The sequence below is a fragment of the Rhamphochromis sp. 'chilingali' genome (assembly GCF_963969265.1).
Source record: "Rhamphochromis sp. 'chilingali' genome assembly, chromosome: 10".
NCBI lineage: Eukaryota > Metazoa > Chordata > Actinopteri > Cichliformes > Cichlidae > Rhamphochromis > Rhamphochromis sp. 'chilingali'.
In genome coordinates this window covers 36,556,520-36,581,182 of record NC_137937.1, presented here as the reverse complement: position 1 = coordinate 36,581,182, position 24,663 = coordinate 36,556,520, and the positions used below count along the sequence as shown (strand labels likewise).

Genomic DNA, 24,663 nt, shown 5'->3' with positions numbered 1-24,663 from the left:
TGGAAGCCAATGCAAGGAGTATAAATGAAGACTATCAGGGTGTAGCTGTGTGGCAGGCATGTTGCAGACTCAGATGCAGGAGACACAAGCCTTTAATGCTAAATGCACAAAAAATAACAAAGTCCAAAAAGTAAAGTACAAACCACTGACTATACACCAAGCAATACAGAAACCACAGGAAACACACAGCTGACAGAGACACAACAAAGGACAAAGAAAGACTCACACAATATATGTAGAGGGATGATCAGGCCAGAGAGACACAGTTAAACTGCATCAGAATAACAAGATATGGGGGAAGTAAAACAACATACCAAACACAAAATAATTAATTATATGACTAATTATCAAAATAAAACCCGAAAAAAACTCAGCTGGAAAGAAAACACCTAGCACAGAGACAAGAAAGGACTAAGCACACAATCAAACAAATTTTATATTATGAGAGAACTAAAATCAGAAAGACAATACTAACAGAACTGTCAATGCAAGATTTCTTTACACAACTCAACCTGGACAAGTAAACACAACAAAACAATGTGATAACAAATGAAAAGCAAAAAGAATCAGTGGAGAATGTTAGGATTACCTTAGGAATGGTAAATGGCCTGTATTTGTATAGCGCTTTACTAGTCCCTAAGGACCCCAAAGCGCTTTACACAACCAGTCATCCACCCATTCACACACTGGTGATGGCAGCTACATTGTAGCCACCCTGGGGCGCACTGACAGAGGCGAGGCTGCCGGACAGAGGCGCCACCAGGCCCTCTGACCACCAGTAGGTAACAGGTGAAGTGTCTTGCTTAAGGACACAACAACCGAGACTATCGGAGCCGGGACTCAAACCGCCAACCTTCCGATTACAAAACGAACTGCCAGCTCTTGAGCCACGATCGCCCCATAATAGGAGCCACAAGTAAGCCTGCAATTATAGAGCAAAGTGCTCTATTGGCATGGTGTGGTCCTGTGAGATAAAATGGGACATTATTATTCAAGAACTTGTATGTGAGAAGAATTTTACAATTTACGATTAAAATTTACAAGCTTGATTTATTTATAGCAGAGAGGTTAGAATTCAGAGGATAAATGATTGAAAAAATGCAGCATACCATCTTGAATCACATTTGTTTGTCTCACAGCCTAATTTTATTTTAAAGCAATTTTAGCCATTGCATAATAACATATTTATTTTAAAACAAGGGTTTGCTTTTATTTGGATGTAAAGGATTCCAGTTACATCCCGAGTCATAGCCAAGATAAAAAAAAAGACTATTCTTATGCACCTATAAAATTCTGTAAGTATCAGTGATTATTGTAATGAGTGTTCTAGAAAGAAAACAAATAATAGATAGCCTGAGGTGTCTTATGAAAATCTAAGTACAATTTCAAGTAGGGAGAAAAGCAGGGTATATCCTGGACAGATAGCCAGTAAAGTTGGACAGCACATTATAAATTTTGTTTAGCAACCCAAGCAAAAAAAGTGGCTCCCACCAGGAGTGTAAGGAGAGAAGAAAGCAGGATAAATATACTGGGTTTAAGCAGGGTTGTCTACAACTTCCCTGAGCACAAGGCCCAAACGATGAAGCTCTAAAGAGCGAGTAGTTTGAGTAGTAGAGGTTTATATAAGGAATTCATCCATTGTTACACTCATATGTTGAACATATAAACTCATACTATGACATGTTTGCATGATATATATAGAAGTTGGTCCACTGGAAATGATTGTTGAATGAGATGTTTGTTATAAAGTGACCCATCCAGTCAGTGTTTGGGGACCTGTGGTTAATAGGCCTGTCTTCTTTGTTCCGTGCTTATAGTCATTCCAGTTGTCTTTGGGATTGTGATAGTTTAGTTGAAAAAGACCATGTAAGTTCGTAGCACAAGCTTAAATAAATATGTCTGTTTCCCCGACTGCTTACTGCAGTTGCTGTCCATGGTGCTGATCAAAGGGTGCAATAATTCTATTGAGGTAAAAAAAAAATTCTAAGAAATGTAAAAACAAAAAGCTTTTCAGCCTCAACACATTCTGTGAGTTTAAATAAAAGAGAGGGAAATTAATTGAATGCGTGCCCGTTAAATCCCTGCCACCGAGTGTGTTTTTCCTTTTATCCAACAGATGTCAGGATTGTGTTTCAGTTGCGGCCTCGCTCGGGGCCGAGAGGAGGATGCTGTTAGGAGGAAAATCGGCGCTGGGACCTGGCTACATGCTCGGCTTATTTGGATGTTGAGGAAACATGGCGACCGGCGAAAGGAAGGAGAGGGAGCAGCAACCACTTTGGGATTAACGCATCGTTTGAGACATATGGATATACACGGAGTGCCCCGTACCGACTTAATTCACACATTGGAGGTTATCTTCAACGCTCACACCGACGCATTTTGCCGCAAACGCTGCTTACTGGTGAGTAGATGGCGGGTACACCAAAGACGCTCTCCTCTCTGGAAGTGGCTAGTTAGCAAACGTGTGCTAGCTGCTTTAGCATGCGAGTTAGCATGGGCTGGAATGTGCATCTCGGCTGAACTACAGTCCGCACCGTTATCGCTGGTGTTAGCATGACAGTGGCAACCTCGGGAAAAATACAACGAACCCGCGGTAACTGTGGAAACACCAGCTGCCATCTTTATTTGCAGTAAAGTTATTGAAGGCCGTACATTTGAAGGAACGTCACCCGTTTAGCTTGACAGTTGAGGTTCAGATAAGCCGACGCTAGTGATCAGCTGGTCGCTAGCTGCATGTTGTGGGCTAGCGTAGCTGCAAACTGAGGGGATTGCTGGTTGGTTGTGTTTTCACTCACTGACGGTGGAGCTGAGTCCTAAAGCAGGACTTTAACAGATCGCAGCCATTGGAAAACACACAGGACCGCTGGTAATTAAAACGTTCGGGGTACATGTGCAGTATGTGGCTTTGGATAAACGCATTATTTTTTTTATTAGAGGTGGCTAAATCGGGTTGCAGTGAGTGTTTCGTAGTAGCTGGTCTTTAAGGGGCAAATTCGCAATGACTGGCAAAGCTATAGCGGTCACATCGTCCTCATTTTACTGTCTGCTCTGCGCCTGATGTGCAGCAGTCACCTGTGTGTGCGCATTGTCCCTGAGTGTATGGCTATCTGCCCGGATGCCTGCACACAAGCTAATCACCTCGCAGCAGGATGGGGCAGAAAACTTGTTTCATGCTGGAGCACTGTGAAAGGTGCGGTATGACATGTACACAAATACACACGATACAATTAAAAGCTACATAACATTTCTGCTTGTAAAGGTGGGAGGTGGGGGGCTGAACTGTCATCCAGCAGCCACTAGAAATAGCAGTGAATATGTAGAGGTCTGTTATTGCAGTGAACTGGTAAGTGAGCATCATTTGAGTCTAATCTAATCTTAAAAACCTGATTAGTTGAGGTGGCTGTTGATGGCTGTGCTAAACTCAATTTCTGAATTGAGTTTATATCTACATAGAGAGCTGTGTGTGAATAAATAACAGTCTCTGTGTTCTAGCATTGGAAGCAGGAAGCCCTGAGTATATGTCGGTGTTTGTCATGTACTGTATGGTGAATGTTTTTTCCTCATAAAAGTTAAGTTACCAAGCAAGCAAACTGGCTATAATTCAGAAATAATACTAGGATAATTAGTCTAATAAGTAGGCTTGGAGGGGTTTGGAAAAATTACTTCATTGGCTTTTGGATCTTGTGTTGACTATTTTTTGTGAGTATTTGCTGTGTGCCAGAATAGGCAGCAGGGTTTGTCCTGCATAAAAACATTTAGTGCCCCCAACCCCCAAGAGGTTTTGGTGTTCACCAACAGGAAACTCACCAGGGCTGCAGTGAAATAGTTTATAACCAATTTGTTTAAGTGTGATTTTCATTTAGTTAACAGTAAAATCACTTTTGTTTAACAAATGGCCCGAAATAACAGGAAAATGAATGGACCTCTGTTAAGTAAGATAACACTGACTGGTTATTTTAAACTATATGTGGACCTCTTGTGCATAGTCACCCCTAAAAGACCTTTTTTTGAGCCAAGAAAAACACTAAAAGCACTGCCATGCCTTTCAGTGGAGGGAGAAAAGGATACCCAAACATGGGGAGAACTCGCACTCTCCACACAGAAAGGTCCTACCTATGTTTGAATTTAGATCTTTCATGCTGTGAGGCAACCACTGAGCTACTGTGCTGACAGTTGATCAGTTAGTCCTTAAAAGTCCTTTACAGACACGTTCTTAAGCCTTACCCGGCAGCTTTTATCACTGCAGTGCAGCTTTCTTTATCGGACTGCTCTGCATAAACACTGCATCACATTGAATAATTTGAAAACTCGAGGCACAGAAACCCGATTGCTGCTAACTACCAGTAACCGAATTATTCCTTAACTTTGTTCTGTCGATGTGCAAACCCAAACAGTTAGCTAAAGCTCTCCCCCAAGTCACCTGAGAATTATTTCTTCTTTATTATTGTTTGGAAAACTTCTTGGACTTTAGTGCTGTCCATGTGAGGTGATTGTACTGCCTTTTCCACATATAATACCATTAGTGACACTCATATAGTTTATTTCATCTGTAAGGAGTAACCCTGTTACTTTTTTTTAGCTACAAAAAAGCAAATGGGTTACACTTCTGGGCAGCAATACTGTCACATGCAAATTTCTATGCTGTAAAATACAGCAGCGTTGGCAAGAAGGCTTAGTGGTGTTCTGCCTCCAGTTAGTTAGACCCGGTCTACCAAGCGTTTGTCAAGTTCCCCTTTTGTTGTGATTTACTGAGGTGACTCAAGACCTGCCAGCATTTGGTGGTGCAGTCTTGACTGTGTAGCCTCCGGGTCTTCCTTTCTTCTGTTTTTCTCTCACGGTGATTCAGGGCTAACAGGCACTGAAACTTTGAACCTTTTATCATTGGTTATCCAGAGTTTACTCCCCGGGGCTACAACAGGGCTTACTTTGACCTAAATACAATTAGGAAAAAATGAACCCTGTTGGAATTATAAGGATTTCTACATTGATTATTCATAAAATGTGTTCTGATTTTCATCTAAGCCATAATTATACAAACACGGAGACAGCTGTTCTTTTCATGCATTTATTAAACCCAACAGCATACATTTGTCCTCGCTCTGCAGCTGTAGATTGTTGTTGTTTTGCTATTTTGGGGGGTAAGGGAGATTAAGTGGTTAATCCTGTAAGTATTTGATTGTTTGGACAGTGCCTTATGTCTCCCGAATGTCAGCATAAATGCTGGCCTAAATGAATTTGTTTACTCATTTCCTCTCTGCTTTGCTTGCTTTTATAACGGTCAGCTATTAATAATAATAATAATAATAATAATAATAATAATAATAATGGATACTTTATTGATCCCCATGGGGAAATTACTTGTTTTTCTCTGCATTTGACCCATTCACTCAGTGAAGCAGTGGGCAGCCCACTAAGCAGGCGCCCGGGGAGCAGTGTGTAGGGACGGTACCTTGCTCAGGGGTACCTCAGGGTAGCCGTTAAGTGGATTCGAACCGCCGACCTTCCGATCATGGGGCGACCACTTTACCTACTGAGCTATCCCTGCCCCAAGGATCTGCAATAGATTAACAGTAGTTTTCCAGTGTGATGACAGTTTGCTTTGTTCTGGCCATCATCTACACTCTGATAACAAATGGAGATTTTGCTTCAGCTAGCTATTTGTGTAGGGATCCTACTTGGTTTTCCAAAGCTATTCTTGCATTATATATGCGCTATCAGCCCCAATACAGTTTTTACAACTTTTATGTCAGGGTTTTAGGTAAGTAACAGTTATATATTTGGTTGACACCAAGTTATAGTTAACTAAAATTAAAACAAAACAGAGTATGAAAGAAAGAGTCTAGTGAACTAACTGTATATGTTCTTGTGGTGACCTTTGAGAATAAGGGAGCAGCCAAAGTGGCTTCTGTGTTCAAATTTGTGAGTACAACCAGCACAAAGAAGTACTACTACAAAGTATTGTTGTCTTTTACAGTTCTGAACATCATAATTACTGCATTACAATCTACCATTATACAAACAAAAACTGACCCTTAAAAATAATAAAATCTTAACTAAAAGCAGGCATTTTGTTTCTCAGCATGGGCATTTGGGCAATGACTGTGCACATAAATACACGTGTCTGCATATATTTAAGACCTTTAAGAGTCATTTTTCCTGGTATTTCTGTCCGTGTGATGGGCAAAGTTTACTTTATTCTTGAGTAAATTGAAACCTCGGTAGAGAAGGTGGTGAAAAATCCTTTCTTTCTTTTGGAGGAATGTCAAAGGCTCTTTGGTGGATGCAGGACAAACCCTGTAAAACTAAACATAAAGTAAACTGAAACAAGCAAACCCACTCTGGAGGATAACTGAAACTATAGCATTTTTGAGTGTTACACCAAAGGTTCAGATTAAACCTAAGCAAAGATCCTAGACTAACAAATCGAATATCACCATTAGAGATTTTATTTTTACCTGCTAACTGCTTTTGTGTGGTGGGATGGGAGCTGTGGGGTGTATCCTGTACTTTGTGAGGCTCTTATTATTGATTAAGTGTAGCCGGGCAGCTGCATTAAAGTCTTGTGGATGATGCAGCTCAAGGCCAATGCTGATTTTCCTTTCAGTGCACCGACTGAGCTTTCTCAGGCCATTCAAATGCATCACACACAAAACAATATGGCCTGAGTTGCTGGTGTGTTAGGCTTGGTATAAGCCCACGTCAAACAACAGACTTAAGTCGCAGCTTACTAGTTGTCATCTTTCATGAGAAGACGCAGCACGCACTAATAAAGCACAAGAGGATCAATCTTAATTAGCACTCGAGGGAAGGGCCTGCACATCCTATTAGTGACACTACACATGTGCTGTGCCCATATAGTTTGTGTCTATGTTTTGTCTCGCACCATTGGATTACATCAAGTTGATGACATGATAAAACAGAACACTGCAGATTTTTAAAATGTTTAAGGGTTTATTCACCTGAAACTTTGAATTCAGGTGTTTTTCAGTCCCATTGTCATAGGTGTAATATTATAGGGAGTTTATTATTGTAGGGTCTTAACCTGAGAATATAAAGTGCCTCAAGCCAGTTGTTGTTGTTATTTGGTGTTAAATAAATAAAACTGAATTTCACTGCATTGAATTGAATTAAAATTTAGGTCCTTACCATGCACTCTGCTTTTATAAACATTTGTGAAAGAATGAGTCATTCTAAAGCGCTCACTGAATTTGAAAGGTGGCTCTGTAAAAAGATGCCACAACAAGACAGTTTGTGAAGGTTCTCATCTCGTTTTAATTCCACAGTCAACTGTAAGTGGTGGTATGTGGCCCAGTGCTTAAGTTCATAGAATCTATTTTCAGTCAGTCAGATAAACCACAATCACCTCACTTACTAGTCTACACAGCTGTTAATCCACAGCTGAAAATGTGCCCCTAATAAAAGAACTATTTACTTCTGTTTGAGTAGTGTTGAGGGAAAAAAAGGCCAGCTGTTTTCTAAATCGGTGAACCTTTTATTAAAGTAGAACTATAAAAGTGTACTTCCTCAAAAATGGGCTGAGGGCTACAGAAAATCAGAGTATATAAAGAGACGGTCTTACTTTTCATTGAACATTATGAACATTACCGTAGCTTATGAATTGATAAATAAGTGTTTCAACTCTTCCGTAAATAATAAAAAAAGGACATCCTAACTTCAATACTTGAAGGTGTTTTTGTAGTATTTTTAGTTTTATCCCTACACATATTATATGAAGTAAGTGGTTATTTTTTATGACCTGAAGCTGCTTATGTCAGCCACAGAGTTGGATATTGATGATATATGAGATTGGAGTAATGCCTTATATACAGTCTGCTGTTTTATTGGACAGACTGAAGGAGAGAGATTTCCACAGGTCTTTTTATCACCACAGTTTAATTGGCTGTAATTTTCATGGCCCACACTCTGTCTGTAACTGCATGGCAGTAACGATTTGGACTCAAGATGATATTAAATGTTGGTGCTGTTGTCTGTGATTCATGATTATTAGTGGTGCTCATTGAAGCTATAATAAAATGTTGGATTATATTCTCACTTTTGATTCATACGAAAACGAAAATCTCACCGCAACTGCAGAGTGATTGGAGTTGGTGCAGATCTCTTAAGGTTTTTAACACAACAGGTCGCACAGTTAAGCTACTGCTAGCATACATTTCTTTTTTCTTTCATTTAACCTTGGAAGTGTGATATTGTACAGCAGGTTTCGTTCAGTGGGGTGGATCTGTGATCCGTTTCCTCTGCTAGACTCGTTTCAGTATGATCCCGTCCTTCCCCGCTGGAAGTCACATTTCACCATCTTCTTAGTGAAGCATTAATGTCTCTAGCTGTCAGCATGCTCCATTACAGTCTCTTGTAGAGGTTTCTGAACTTTTCAAGGCCAATTTTCAGGTCAGGAAATTCCCATAATCACTGCACCTAAACAGCTGTGATGTGAATCTCAGTGTGACATACTAATTCTGCAGGACTGAAACTAATGGCAATTTTCACTGTCAATTAATTTGACATTTATCTCCTCATGTTGTCTATTAAGCCACAGGACTTTGTGAAAAATGTTTCAATTGATAATTTGGAGTTTTAAAAAAAGCTATTTTTTTCTTAACCCAAAGATATTCAATTTACAGTTTCAAAAAAGGAAGAAAATTCTCATGTTTAAGAAGCTTGAGTCATAAAAAATGTGGTATTTTATTTTGATAATAGATTTAAGGGAATTATTAACCACCAAGCATGTTCCTGGAGACTAATTTACTGGTCCTTTAAGTTGGAGGAAAAAAATCACATTACTCAACTAGTATAGTTCATTGCTCATATATTTAAAAGTCATTCTTCAGTAAATGTTGCTGAAATACTTGACAGCTTGCACCATACACAACATTGCATGCACACAATGTCAGCAAAGGATGTATTTTAATTTTTTTAAATAGATATCCTGCCCAGTGCAACAGTTCGTCAGCATAATCGATGAGGTCGACTATAAAAATTCGTTGCCGCATAATTAAACTACAGGACACTATGGGGCAGTCTCGGCTGTATTGTTTGCCAAGACTGCACTCAGTGCTAAGAAGAAGAACGCAGCATGAACGGCAAAACAGCGGGACGATAAAAAATGGAAATGGAGATTTGAAAAGATGTCTTTTTGATTTCATTTAAAGCTTTATTTGAATGGACAGAAGCGATTTTAGTTTCCTATTTGCACATTCATTTTAAACTCCTACCAGCACTTGTAACTTGTATTACCTGCAATCTTTATTTATTTCATTTTTATTCTGATTGTCCTATTGAGTAATACTAAAAATACATTTGATTATTATTATTATTAGATTCATATGTTTCTTGGGTCATTACTTTTATTTGCTGTGAGACGATGTAAACAGGGTGATATTCCCAGTTGGGCAGACTTGAGCAGGAGGTTTGCACATAGGAATCAGAGATAAGAGTTATTGAAATAATTGTTGACTAATCAAAGAAAAATTGTCTAATTAGTTGACTATAAGAATAATCTTTAGTTATAACTAATAGCTAATATTGAAGCACAAAGCTGGACTGAAAGACAGCACAGAGGCACGTATCATGGCAGCACAGGAACAAGCTCCAAACACAAGATCAATTGAGGCTGGGATCTGCCACACCAGGCCAGGTGCGAAGATGCCCCTGAGACAATCCAGCAGTGATAGATGTAGCTATACCAAGTGATAGCAACATCAGGAAGAAGGAACACAAGAAGCTTGAGAAATACCAAGCCCTGGGAGAGGAGCTATAGAAGATATGTAGAGTGGAGGCAGTGGTCTCAGTCGTAATCGGAGAACTAGGAATGCCAAAGATAGTGTGCAGGACCCTCAATAACAACAATGCTGTTGGCTAACATGTTTGATGTTTTATTGTTGGATGGCTCTTTGGGGTCAAAAATGGGATAACCAACATCTTTATCATTACATTATTCCTGCATAGATTTATGTTCAGGGAACTTAGACTGCCCAGTCTCCTTACAGTGTGTATGTGGGATTTTCAGTGCTGACTAGTGAGGAAAGCATTGTTTAAACATCTAGTCACACACATTCCTATTAACCACTAAATTATTAAAATAGCAGTCTGTTTTTAATAATTTTAGCCCTTTTCTGTTTTTAAGAACATTATCGGATATTAATATTTCAGTTGCCTTCTACAAAGCCTTTGGTGTGACACGTGTAGATTAATTGAGATGCTTTTTTCATTCCCTGTTCTTGTCCCCGAAAGCACACCACATAATAATGCAAAGTTAATGTGAGCTGTCGGAGCTTGGATGTACAGGATGGCGACTGAAATGGCCAGAAAATGAATTTTTAATGATGCTCACTGCTGTGAGTTCTGCCTCCCACTCCTCCTCCCCGTTTCTTGTGGTAATGGTATGTTCCTGTCGTCGTTGAGGCCAAAGCCCGCCCTCCTTTCCTCCCCTCCTCTTTCTCCAAAGCCCTGTACACCCCACCCGGTGTCAGGGGGGGATCAGCTGTGCCAGTCCCGGCAGACCACACACACACACACATACATACACACACACAGTGCTGACTGGCGAACAAAGCCACTGGTACTGCCAATAAAGGCGAGCCATGCCTCCGCGCTTCTCCTCTCCTCTCCTTACGCTGCTGTGAGGGGAAGGCATGACACCATTGCCATCGCCTCTCTGTTTCAGGAAGACACTGTTGTTGGGAGGAAGAGCGGCTGGTCTTTGGCTTATGGTGGAATATTCTTGTCTCTTCTTCTGTTGATGAGTTGAGATGCTGGCGGAGCGCAGAGAGAATAGCAGGTAGGGAAAATCAGAGCTGGGTGCTGAGCTCGTTTCCGCAGCGACCAGGGGTTTGTTTACTGTTCACTGGTAAAAGCCTGACCTTGGTGGATATAGTATGTTTATTGATGTTATTGATCTAAAATAACTGCCTCTCCGTGTCAGTGGCCGTTTCACGACGTTTGACGATTAAGCTTCGATTACAGAGATTGTCACCATCGAGCAGTTACAGCATCTCCTACTGTTGCATCTTTATTGTAAGAATATATCCCGATGTGGTTAAAGCAATCATCGGCCAAACCCAAACGAAGCAAATGTGTGACTTAGCAAAAGATATGTGTAACATGCCTGAGGATGTCATTAGATAGATGTTCTTCTCAAGAGTGTTAATAATTTTAAAGTTTAAAGAAAAATATCACAAATGCCCAACGCTATAAAAAGAGGGTAGCCTTCAATAATTGTTACACTTTAAATTAATAAAATGACATGGATGACACTTTACTGTAGGTTGTAGGTAGGTTAAGTTAAACCATTTTTCTCAGGAAATATAATCACAATAATTCTGGACACTATTGGGATCTTGCATAACACGATTATTTGTAGACTTGGGGGCAAATAGATTTATGCAATGTGGAAAAAAAACAAACATGGACTTTAAATTGTAATTAAGCTGAAGGGAAGAACAAAAGAAATACAAACCAAGTTAAATATGCCACAGACTGTTGGAGAGTGTATTTGGATTATTGTATAGCAGCATAAGTAGTGTTGGTTGCTAATTGACAAAATCAAATATAGCTTGATAATTATCCTGGTTATCTTGTTTTAATAATAATCGGAAACCAAAACTGTTTATAAGTCAGGAAGAATGATATTAGACATCAAAGTTAGACATCAGGAAGCAGAAATGAAGGTTGGCCATTTTAAAAAATCTAATTCAATGTCAGACCAGCAAACAGTGATTTGTGTGTTTACCTGTTATACTCAGCAGTCATATGAAGGATACCTTATAACCTCTGATTAAACAAACACACAGGGATAACATATGTTATTAAATAATTAAGGTAGTGCAGCTACTTTATAGCTTGATAGCTCAAAATGTTGTTGGTTTTGAGCTAACAATCTCAAATGTGTAAATATGCAAGACTTAAAGCTAATTCCTTCTTTATACGTTTTATATTTGCACTGTTATTCTATTAGTACTCGGACTCTATGGCCCTACATGATGAGAATCTCTGCAGGTCTCTGTGTACAACTCTCAACTCAAGCTCAACACAACCAAAATGAAGGCGGCGCATAAAGTTGACATAAGAGTGCACAGATCCAACCATGATTTTTCTATTGCTCCTCGCTATGAGTTGATAGGATAATTATTTATGCGATAGAATTCTCAAGAATATAGACCACCAACAAAATGTAAAGCATATGAAAAAATCCCCTGAGAGTTAATGAGTATATTCTTTCTTCACCCAGCACTAGTCTGCACACTGCATATTTTTGGCTTGTTTTTAAGATTATGTGTAGTTTGAATATATTTACATGAGATGTTTAAAGCTATTTAAAACTCACATTTTATAGTCTATTCTTTCTCTTACTAAACATAACTGAGTAGGAATGGCTTACGTGAAATCAAAGCTGAAAAATTATGATATGAAAAATGTACTTGTGCTGTTTGAAGATTAAGTCGCAAAGATGCCTTAAGGTTTACTCTGGGGCTATCGTTGATTGTCATTGTAATTTTAAATGGAGACTATAATGCCTTGCTGTTCATGGTGCAAGTATATGCAAATATATTGTATCACAATGTTACCATACATCTATATGTTTTACCATTGATATTTAAAATTTAATTGACTACAAAAGTCACCCTCCTGTACCTAATGTTGTGTAATTATATAATTGACAGGCAGCAATTTGTGTGAGGCCTGCTAGTTGTCATGGATACCATTCAGCGATCCAGCTAACACACTACTGAAATGTGGTGGCACTCTTCGAGCACATGAAAAGTGTGGCGCTCACATTTTTGAGAAATAAATCAGTATTTTTTTGTCAAGGATACACGACAGCCGCTGTGCTTTGAAATCGACCGGCAGACGAGGCACAAGTAGAACTGTAAGACTAATTATGTGATATTAGTCTGTGATGACAACTGTCCAGGCGTGGTTTAGTGCAGGACTAAATAGATGCCCATTTTAGATGCAGTTAACTGTGGTCTTGACCAGACATGTTCAGCATGAGATCATTTCCTGCTCCTCTGTCTCGTGTTACAAGTCAGGCAACATTGACTTGGTGACAAAAACATGTTGCACTAGTTAGAAACTGCTTTGTTTTATGGTCATGTTTTCACACACGACAGCGGCGTGTACGAGAACAGAGTCCGATCCGACATTACCCAGTCTTTAACCTTCCAGCATCCCAGTGTAAAGCCTGTGTGATGCTGGATAGCACTGACGTGTGAAGAGCTCGGCTGATAGTCCGATGCATTTACTGCTAGCAAGTGGGCGTCATCTGTGCTGCCCCCTGCCTTCTGCAGGCAGCTCCCTCATTTAAGCCACACAACATATTTCCAGTACTTAAGCATACCTGAAGTAAATTTGCTCTAGAAAATATCTCACCCTGATTTTCCCAGAATTGTCCAAGTTGATGTCTGAAAATGACTCGAGTTGCTTAAAATTGATTTGTAATAGTGCTGATTAAAATATGTGAAGGTGTCAGAAAATGTTTGCTCACCTCTAGTGGATTTATTTCCCATAAATAGCTACGTTTCTGTGTGTCACCGTGGCTGGCAGAGGAGACAGTTAATCACCCTCAGTCCAAATTTACCAGCATTTGGCAGGGAGGTGGTGTGAACTCACTACCCTGCCTACATAGCCTTTTACTTTCTCCAAATTTGCATTTCCTTTTACAAGTTTGTGTTTTATCTAACTCCTGTCAAACCATTTTTTCTCCGTCAGCCAGGAGACATTTCTGAGATTACATCACCTTCTCCAGAGGAACAACCACACAAGCCTTTGAAGAGTTGGGCTTTTCCAGGGCATTGGCTGCCTTCATCTCCCAGGAGTTGTTGCTAACTCTGGGAGACGTTCATTGAAGCTGGCATCCGCTTAAAGAGAATGCTTTGAAAAATACTGGAGGGCCAAGCTCAGTTCCCCTCCACAGAAGAGTTGACATTCCATTGATGCCATTGACTCATTGTCTTTGCTTCAGCAGAGACGAGATGCGGTTTGATGCTTTTTTTCCCTAGTTTAAACAGTCCTATCTGTGTCTTTAGAATAAAATGATCAGAGATGCATCCATTTTTTCCCTTTCTAGTACTCCAAAAAAAGCACTTTTGAGCTGGTAATTCCTGATGGTCCTTTGGTTCTCTAATCCCCTTTAATAGTGCGACCTTTATCCTCCATTTTCTGTCACCTCTCCCCAAGGCTAATTAAGTATGCAGGGTTTGTGTGATTGCATAGGTCAGCTGCTGACTTTCAGTTGCATGCTAGGGCAGAGAGATGAGTAACAGGTTGCCATGATCTTAACATATCTTTATGTTGGAGTATGAAAAGGGAATCTGTGCAACAGTCAGAGCTGGTAAACGAACGTCAGTGTTGGAGAAAACAGCAGCATCATGTAGAAAACTGTGCAAGGAATCTAAATTGCCTGATCTAAGAGTTCAGTCACTCTGAACCAGCCACCTACAGGAGGCTGCAGGCAGTTCTTCCCTCATAACACACTGTGGATCAGCAGATAAGACCGATTCATTTTCGTACAAAGATAAGAGGTTTGAAAGGTGGTGGCTGTTTTAGAAGCCTAAATTACAAATGGATTTAGAGACAAAAAGGAAAAAAACACACTTCCTTAACAAAGTTGATTTCGAAGTCATCAAAAACTGAACCAAAGTAAGAGAAAACTATGGATTGTGTATAAAAAGTGCCACAGTGGCATTCAAGTATTGATGACATGGCTTTCCTCTTGATCTGACATTTTTGCAACTCTGTTATCCACACACTGGAGTAAATTAGAAGAGGGGCCGATTTAATACTCTCCTTTGGTTCATTGTAAACATGCTTGGCCATGTACGCATGATTCATTTTGTTACATGCTGAGAAGTTGTGCATAACCCCATATGCTGTTTGGAGCATTGGAACCTTTGTTTTCATAGAAGAGTCACCTTTCCTCAGAGCTTCTGGAGGTTGACCCAAACAAAAAGTTACCTTAAAGAGGTGTAACTAATTTGTAGTAAAACTACACAAAGACACCCATTTGTGCACCTAAATCTGTTTTCAGTGTGTTATAGGTTTAGTGCAGTGCAGAAAGGGAGGTTCTGACAGAGCTCTACGTGATGGTGGTTTCATGACGCTCACTGCTTACCAAGTAGGTGGAGTGAGATGTAATCCTACATTTGTCTGCTGATTACTGCCTTGCCTTTTGTTGATTTTCCAGCTCAGCCTTATGCTGAGTCATATGACATGTGTTTGCCCCAGTTTGTGGTCCCGGCCCTGCTGCTCTCCGACTCTACCATTCTCACAGCCCTCGTGTCTGCTTCAGTGACTCTCTGTTTCACTGGGCCCTGAACAGCAGTGCTAACAGTCAGCATTGTTCTGAAATAAATGCTGCCTTTGATCAAGGATACGTTACAGTACAAAAATAGATGAGCTATTTCATCCTGTATACGACTCAGATGATAACTTTCTTAACATTTTGAATTTAGTTTTGTGTCAGATGTTTATTTTAACATAGTTCTGACAAAAGTAATTATTTGAACAGTATCAAATATATTTTTATATCTTTTTAAGGAAAAGAAACCAGTCAAGTTATTTGAACAATGACATCCTCATGACACTAGCTCATAAGGAAGTATCTTGGATCATCTAAACTAGGGAAATCTTTTGGGAAGCGAACCAATTTTCATTTTCACTTTGCTTGTGATAACTTAGTACATCTGGATAGATAAATAAATGATCTATCAATGGGCTTAGGGCTGTGCGATATGACCAAAATCTCATATCCCGATATAAGACATCTATCGTCCCGATAACGATATAAATCACAAAAATTTTACATTTTCTGTAAATTCTGTGAATCTCGGGCAGCTCGACTTGCGTGAAGTGTTTCCAGCTGCGCGTCATGTAGCTGGAGTCGAGTGTTTTAACAGATGCATGAAACTATACCTTTTTAGACATAAGTTGTAACGGCCGCCGTTTTCTTTGTGAGTATTTATTACACGGCGTGCTGCGGGGAAAAGCCTGCTCTAACGTTTGAGTCTAAGGTTTATTTTTTAGCACCTGGCGGCTCTTTTTTGCTTCTCATCCATAAACACTGCATACTCTTTTACGTGATTACGTTTATTTTGAAAAGTCTCAACAGGATCTTGAGCTTTATTGTGAAAGGTTTATGTGGAAGATAAACAAGCGGACACGCGATGGTTTTACCGTCGTTGTTGCTAACGACAACGCATAAAAACAGGCGCTTGTCTGTCCGTAATGTGGTTATATTAAATATAAGAGAAAGAGAGAACTTTAAGAAATTAATATAGCCACTACAGTGACCATCAAAATGATGAACAAATATTGCCGTAAAGAGTTTATTTTGCGACACCACGAAACAGACGATAGCGTAAAATGAAACGTTAGACGTTTTTATATCGTTATCCGATATATATCGTTATATCGAACAGCCCTAAATGGGCTTTTTGCCCGTAAATATATTCTTTATTTATTTTTCACAGCAGAGCTTCGACAAAGAGGGCAGCAGATTTTAAGACCAATAAGTGAAAGAACCAACTGACATTCAGCACAAGCATCACGACATAATTACACGAGCAACTTCAAAAGCAGCCACATTGACTTCTATACAATACAATCTGCAAACGTTTTTTAAAACTAATAAATGAGTCAATTTTTAAAAACCGTTTCATCCACTGATCTAAACGGTGACCGGGACTCGGTGAGCGACTATGAAGTGCCTGAAAGAGACTTTCTCTGGTTTTTGAGTCGCTGCTGCTTAAATCTCTCAGCTTTAAACAACAACTGATGAAGCTGGCCTACTGGACTCGATATTTTTAAACTCAACGCAGACCAACCCACTTCTGCTTTTGGATTCTCGATTTCTAACATCCAGCAAGATTTTTTTTCTTGCCTGTCAGCTTTTCAACAGACTTGCCTGTGGCTCAGCCGGAGTTTCCATTTTAGCCAGCAGCTGAAGACGGGCTTTACTGCTGATGCTGCCGAAGCTACACGTTGATCACTTTATAACCCCACTGCTGGCGTGTTTCTCTTGGCCAAGTGTATTGTGTGGATATGTGACTTTTTTCTCAAAGCCTTCACTTTTATATGTGCTTGGCTGCTTTAGACTTCCAAAGGCCTGCCCATCCATTCAGTGGAGTTAGTTTTATTTATGATGAGGACTTGCTTGTGGGTTGTCTATGGAGTGGTGTAAATGAGAAGCAATGACCAGCATTATGTGTGTCATCACAGAAAGGGGAAGGATGTCAGCAGTAGAAAGGAAGGAACTGGATAGGCTGCAGTGCAGAGTTTATGCCACTTATCTGGGTTATGGCTTAAACTCATAATAAAAGTAATCAACTTTAACCTCAGTAAACATAATCTTTGGAAGATGAACCATGGCTGCTGTAATTTACTTTGGTTTCCTGCCAAAGATTTCAAAAGATATTCAGCTGTTAGTGTTAAATAGTGCATTGCAGTTTTCAGTAACCTGAACACAAAATAGTTTTGCTTTTCCATCCCAGACTACAACAGGAAATGGCTTAATTTTCCCTCTCGAAGAAACTTGACCTAGAAAGAAAATCTTCTAGGTCAACTTAAACCATATCTGATTATGACAGTTCACTCTGATAACAACTTTATGGTGTCATTCGTTAATCATGACTCAGTACTGGCACATATCAGAGCGACAAAACCCCCCCAAAAATAAAGAAATCAGATTATTCACTGACACAGAACCAGTTGAATCCCACTGCCCTGTGTGTCTGGTCTGTATTGGAGAATTTTTCTATTTTTACCAGCCACTATACCACAGGAGGCATTGCTTTATCTGTGTGTGTGTTTGTGTTTCATCGAGGTTAAATGATGTCCTGGAGAAACTCACTGCAGCACGAACTACTGCAAAGGTGGATTCGAGTACTTTCGCAGGTGTTCATTTTGTCTGAGGACAGATTTAGTAAAATTGAGTCTGAAGATTTGGTTGGCCTGTGTCACGACTACTAAATGCTCACTGAATAATGTAGGGCTGCTCGACACAAAAGTCCACATCACTGTTAATTTGTCAATATTGTAATCCCAGCGAGGGATGTTCTTTAACCGTTATCTCATACAGGCAGAGCCAGTGGTTAGTGAGAGCTGAATTGTGGAGTATATTGCAGCCAACACAGGGTGTATTGCAAATGTCAAATCGTGAGCATTTCAGGTCTTGTCTTCTTTGATCTCCATCATGTGCAAACATTTTACCTGTGTGAGGTTATTTTCTCTGGACATTTTCAGAGGATAGAGGCCCAAAGCACTGATGTGAGAACTAATTGTGTGACTCAAAGCTGGACTGCAGGATTGGTTGTAATTTCTTTTGATTTCTTGCTGCTTCTTCTTTCTTTTTTTTCAGACCATTCAGGTTGAGTGACATTAAAGATGGTAACGTATATTTATTTTTTTTACCGCTGGTTCTTAATGTTTAATCAGATGACTCCTGATGTCGTGAATGGTTACGTTTCCTGTGTACACACTCTGCGCAGGGGCAGGGGTATTGCTCAAAATCTTTAGTGTGCAAATGTTTGTGTTTGAAGTGGAAGATAAAATATAGCTTAAAGAATTGCGTTAAGTCGTTCCCGTAGTGGGTGATGAGGTTATTTGTGCTCAGTCTGTGTGCCCAGATTGCCATCAGCAGTGAAACTGAGCTGTTCATGTTGGACAACAAACACAGGAAGCAGACGAGACGTCACATCTATGCAAATGGGGAAAAAAAGTATATGCTAAAATACTAGCTAGTGCATTATAACAAATCTGTGCTAATCCAGTCGATCTTAATCTTTATTTTGATCTACCAAAGAGCCAAAAAGGCTCTTTACTGTAGTTACTGCCAATCATTAGTAATGCAACTTGAATGAAATGAAATGAAAGTAAATATTGTCATGAGTGCATCAGCAAACTCTGAACAAACAAATGATATTTAGTGACATTTGTCTCAGTGTCAGCAAACCATCAACAGTGGCTTTACAGTGCTGCACCTGTGATGTCAGCCTCACCACCGTGCTGTTTTGAAACCAAATACGATGAGAAAACGATTGTGAAAAAGCACGCTCATCGCCAAACAATTTGTTGATTACAAGTTGTTAACCAATGAAAATACCCTGGATAATCCTTTTTTATGTGACTTACAGTGACCAAAATTTACAAAATGAACCTAATGTTTTATTCATGAAGACATCAGTGACCAGGAACGTTTTTACTGAGGGCTGTCTTCCCATAATTCCTTTTGCAACCGCAGATATTCGCCCTTAGCTGCCGTTAAAAAGAATGCAGACTTACGACACTTGGACGCTGGCTTCACTTTTCAGACTTGTCTATGGGCTATGGGCATCCTGTGTTAGTTACCAAATACTTTTGAGGTATATTTTTGATGTTGAGTTGTTGTGACATGCAGTTATATTTCTGGGAAGGTGCAAGACTAGCTCAGACAGGTGTCCTTACTAAGGGGAACCCGCATTTCACAACAGATTCCTTTGATTCAGAATATATCAGAATGTAACTCACGGTTGGTGAAATAGATGCTTGACGTCTGAAAGGTTAAAGGGTTCCCCTGGTTTTTGGATTTCAGGCCCTGAGGTTAAGGGGTTCAGTCCTTTTGAGACTGTGCGAGCTATAACTGTATGTACTTGCTCACGGACAGTGTCAGGCACTCGAGATAAAAGTGTACCAAATGGAGGATGTTAAATGGAATTGGTGTTTAAGTGTGAGTTCACGCAGAGGGCAGCCCTGCTGTGTGGGTAAAATGAGTTACTAAAGCCTTCAGTCTTGAGTAATTTGGTTAGTGCCGCAGATGCCATGTTTCTGTAAATCAGAATAACACTGGCAAGCTTCTTTGTAGCTCTCTGCTTCTGCCATTATGTTGCTCTTCATGTTCTTGCTGTCTTTTGTGACAGTCGTTAAAGCAGAGGGATTCTGGGAAAGGAGATGTGTTGTTTAGATGCAAGAAGAAAGCACTTAATAGAAGACAGACCTCTGGGGACACATAAGCTTACTTAGCCCTTATAGTCAACATTTTACTGTGGTATAGTGCATATAATTATAAGGTGGCTAGTAGGGCTGCACGATTTTGCATAAAATGAGAATCACGATTTTTTTGGCTTAGAATTGAGATCACGATTCTCTCACTTTCTTTTCCAGTATAAATATTTATTGCACTTATTAACTGCACATCAACTTCGTAACAGTTGAGACTGAACATAAAAACAATAAATAAACATAAAAACAACAAATGTCTCACGTTTTGTTGTTGCCGCAAAATGTTGTACTGCTTGAAATTCCGTCTCCACCGTTGCTCGACGCTGCGTGTACAGAGCAGGTAGTGCAACAATAGAAAAATAGTTGCGGGACGGCACTGTGTAGCGTTTGTCTAGGGTGTTGATCATTTTCCTAAATCCCTCGTTTTGCACAGTGTTGATGGGAGCCATATCTTTGGTCAGGTGATAAGTGATAGCCTCCGTAATTTCTTTGAGTTCGACGTGTATAGGGAAGCGCTGTATAAGGTTCCCGTTATTGATGTTTGGGTGGTTGACCGGGACGGATTTTCTCCTGTCACTTTCTCGTCATCCCTGACGTGCACTCCGTTGTTTTTTCCCTGCTAATTTTAGCATCACAGGGCACAGCTTCTGTATCACGTGGTATAAGGCTCCGCCCTTGTCATTTGTTGAGCAGGAAGAGTGAGCGCTTGTTTTCATGCAGAGTACGTCCCGGATCAAAATGCGGTACAATCGTCGTCGTCTTTTTTTTTTTTTTTTTTTAATCGTTGTCACATAAGTATGAATCGAGATCGCGATTTTCTAACAATTAATCGTGCAGCCCTACGTTGCATCCATGTTTGTGTGTTGGACCCAAAATGTGTTTGATACACTTATTAGCCAAGCAAGACAGCTTCAGCTGATAACTTAGCATCTTGGTCAAATACAGTCCAATACTAGCTACTAAAACACAGAAGGCAACTGTTCACGTGGGTTATGTCTATCTTTTATATACAGTCTTTTGTTGTTATTATTAAATAATTTGATAATTTTGTCTTGTTCTCACATGTAGATCATTAAAAGGAAAGAAGATCAAATATGGAATAAAAGTTGAAGCTTAATATGCCTTCATTTTTATACATTCTAGTAGGAGGCCTTTTCATTACTAGTTTTCACCAATTCAAAGGCCTTGATAGTGCCATATGTCAGGTTTAGATATTTAGCATCCGAAAGCCACATTAATAAAGAAAATACTTTTTTTTTTTTCTTGCTGGATCTCACCAGTTACACACTAGTTTGTTGCCAATATCCAGTTTAAGTGTGGTCATTAACTGCAACATGTTTCTTATCTTGGGGCTCTTTAAAATAAAGTCTGTCACTGTCAACTTAACCTTTATAAACTGTTAAACCTTTTTGACAGGAGGCTCTTGATCACTTAAATGAGACTTATACTTTTTTAATAAATCTCTTCTGGACAAAAGTGTAATATTGTGTTATAGGTAAAAAACAATGATCCAAACAAAGACTGTAAGTTTAATGAAATTTCACATGTTTATTTTAAAATGAACAAAAAAGCAGATCAAACATTTCATCAGAGTTTATGGGCTGCACAGGTTTGGAAAACAAGGGTAAATAGTAGGAGGGAGCACGAGAGACCGAGTAAGGTTGGGAGGAGGATTGGGGGAAGGTGTGGAGACTGAGGGTTTTGCGTAAAGAATAAGAGCTGGGTGAAGAGTAGGAAAGAGCACGAGAGGGTGGGTAAGGTAGGGAGGAGGTAGAGGGGTTGAGTTGGGGTAAAGGGCAAGAGTCGGAGGGAGTGAGAGGGATGGGAACCAGACAGAGGTTTGGGTTTAGATCTTCAGTTGCTGTTTTCTCCTCCATCTTCTCGTCACTTTTTCTCTCAAGGTTTTCTTCGATGTCCTCTTTTGTTTCCTGCTTTTCCTCCTTTTCCTCCTGCTTTTTCTTGTCCTTTCTTGGTTTGTCCGTTCCCTTCTCTTCTCCCTCGTGGTTTTCCAGCTTTTCCTCTTGGGAATTTGTTTCCAGGGTTTCTTCCTGGTGGTCAGCATCGGGTGCAAGCTCCTGTGTAGACAGAGTAAAATGTATTTTACTGAACTGTGACTCAGTCTGACAGAAGTTGTTAGGACCAAAACATGACATTATGGTAAAGTGAAATGATAGCGGAGACAGCTTACCTGAAGGACGTTCTTCCATTCGTCCAGATTTTCCTGTAAGTTCTCCATCAGAAGCTTGTTCTTAATTTGGAGCTCCTCCACTTTTTCCTTCTCCTCTTTCAGGCTCTTCTCGGTTGATTGCCACTTGCTGCTCCAGTGTTGTTCCCTGGTGTTTATCTCCATGTCTTTTATGGTCGATTCATGGAGGAGTTCTACCCAGGCTTTGGTTCGAGCTCTTCTTTTCTTCACACATCTTTGAAGCGCCTCATCCTTGAGTTTGAGCTCTTCTTGGAGGCTACTCACTTCCATTTTGTGAGCATCTTCAAGGACGGCAATCTTCTCCTTCAAAGATGCATTTTCCTCCTTTGCAGTCTTCAACTCCTGAGTGGCAAAATGGAGTGCATCTTTTAATTCTTGCACCGTTTCACTTTCAGCAATCTTGTTAGCTTCCTGCTGCTGTTTCATATCAGCAGCGCTAGTCTGCACTGGCCAAGATGCCTGAATGATAAAAACATGCACGTAGTCCATAGTTAGAAAAATCTATCACACAGTGTGATGTGTGTCATTAGAAAAGTTTAAGGTGACACAAGAAAAAGCAAAAACTGAGTCCTACAGATGTTCTAAAAACACAAATGTTCACAGAGTTTTGTTAAAAGTGCTTACAAATGTTTAAGTATTAAAAATTTAAGTTAAACTCCAAAGTGTACTCTGCTTCCTGAAGATTATGAAAGCTTTAGACACATTTTGAGCAAAAAATTCAAAAAAAGCTTTTGCTTGCTCACACGAGAAAAGCTTACCAGATTTTCTGAGACAAATGTTGGGTCCATTTGGGCTCAGGAAACACTGAAGAGTCGCTGTTACACTTGTTTAGCTGTCGATATTTTTCCAAAGCGTTCGTCGAGTCACAGCAAATAGCGAGAGATGCTTGTAGGTTCAGGTTGGTGTTTAGAAATGAAATATCCAGGTAAACACTGCAAACACTGTGTTTGGAGAATCCTGTTCAAAAATCATCAGGCGATGGTGACAGCACTACCCAGGTGTTACCATGGAGCCCATGTTGTTTTGGTTTCTGTGTTCTTGTTGTTACTGACTGAACTTGAAGCTATTTAGCTATTTACTGTGATTAAAAATTCAAACTAGTTTCAATCAGAAAGGGTCCTTTGGGTGTAGCAACCTTTTCACTTAATCCTCAGGGGACCCGTGAGGCTTTCTGTCCTATACCTTTCATTACTTTCACCTCCAGCCTCACCTGAACTGTTTTGAGCCGTAAAATGTGCTGTGCAAAGATCTCCAATCCATGTTTTAATGGTGAACGGTCATTAAAGAACAGGGTGTAGGGGCTAATTGGTTTAGAGAGAGCAAAACAAGAGCAGGCACATTCAAATTGAGACTGTGGTAAATTTTCAGTGTTTAAAAGCGGAGCGTCAAGTAAAATAGAGCTGTGTGAATATCTCATACTGGATAACCAAGAGAAATAGAGACAAACTTTTTACAAACAAATCTGGTTTTCAGATTCTGGGTTTCTCGGTTTGCTGCCAGAATTTATATGAATGAAGAAATTTCTTCTCCATGTTAGCCGTCTACTCCTGACTGTGATGGTACCTCTTGGTGCATTTTAATGCAGTTAATTAACATATACGGCTTACTGTGCAGCCAATTGTAGAAACAGAGCATCCAAGAAGTCTGTTATGCTCAGGTCTGTTTTTTTTGCGTTAGATTAGGGATCAAGGTGTTATCAGTAAAAGGTCACTGATGTTGCATAGAAACTATTATCTATTAATCTGGAGATGAGCTGTGATTTTGGGGGTAGATATATGTCCAGAAGTCAGCGTTTTTCCTTTGTCACCAATAAATAGATGTATGGACTGACTGATAGTCACGTGGAACACCTGATGTAGAAATTATGACCCTCGTCATACATGATTTGTATGTATGACGAGGAAACAAGAAGGGAACAGATTGTTTTCTGAAAGAAAGGAAATGAACAGAGCTGTGAGCGAGGAGGAACATCCTCCGTCACATTATTCCAAATCAGCTGTTTTGGCATGCAGTCAAGCCTACTGTCTGCTTTATATATACCCTAATATCCCTGTAGTACCAGCATTTGTGATATCACAACAATGGAATCAAATTTATATACAGAGAAGCTTGCCAAAAGTGAATTAGCCAGCTCCTGGGGGCTTTTACCTTGAGTCTCGCTGGTTTGAATTCAGATTTCTTTAGAATTGAAAATAAGTGGTTGAGATGGCGAATAAACCGATAAACTCAATAATATTCCTGACTTTAAAAGTTTAGTTTGGGAAGAAGGGGGACAGTCGTCAGTTGTCTTTACCTTGTCTCTCACTGTTTGAATCAAACAAAATTTGAATTGTAAACTGAGCGAGCAGAGTCACACAAATATTTGGTTATAACCAGAACTATTTTTATGCATATGTCTCAAAAATGGCAAGAAAAACACAACACGGTGAACTAATAATAATGATAACAATAATAAAACCGAATTTGAG

The 24,663-nt window shown here is 39.8% G+C and overlaps 1 protein-coding gene across 5 annotated transcripts in view; it reads left to right on the top strand.

Annotated features, from left to right (window-relative positions):
• Positions 1-2,184: 2,184 nt before the first annotated feature.
• Positions 2,185-24,663, top strand: part of wdfy3 (WD repeat and FYVE domain containing 3) — a 131,133-nt gene continuing 108,654 nt past the window's right edge. For 4 of the 5 annotated variants that reach the window (XM_080893936.1, XM_080893937.1, XM_080893935.1 and 1 more), the window contains exon 1: positions 10,776-10,795. The gene's annotated coding sequence lies outside the window, so the exon portion shown is untranslated. Of the gene's footprint in view, positions 2,402-10,775; positions 10,796-24,663 lie in introns of those variants that run through there. The other variant, XM_080893938.1, reaches the window with a different exon arrangement.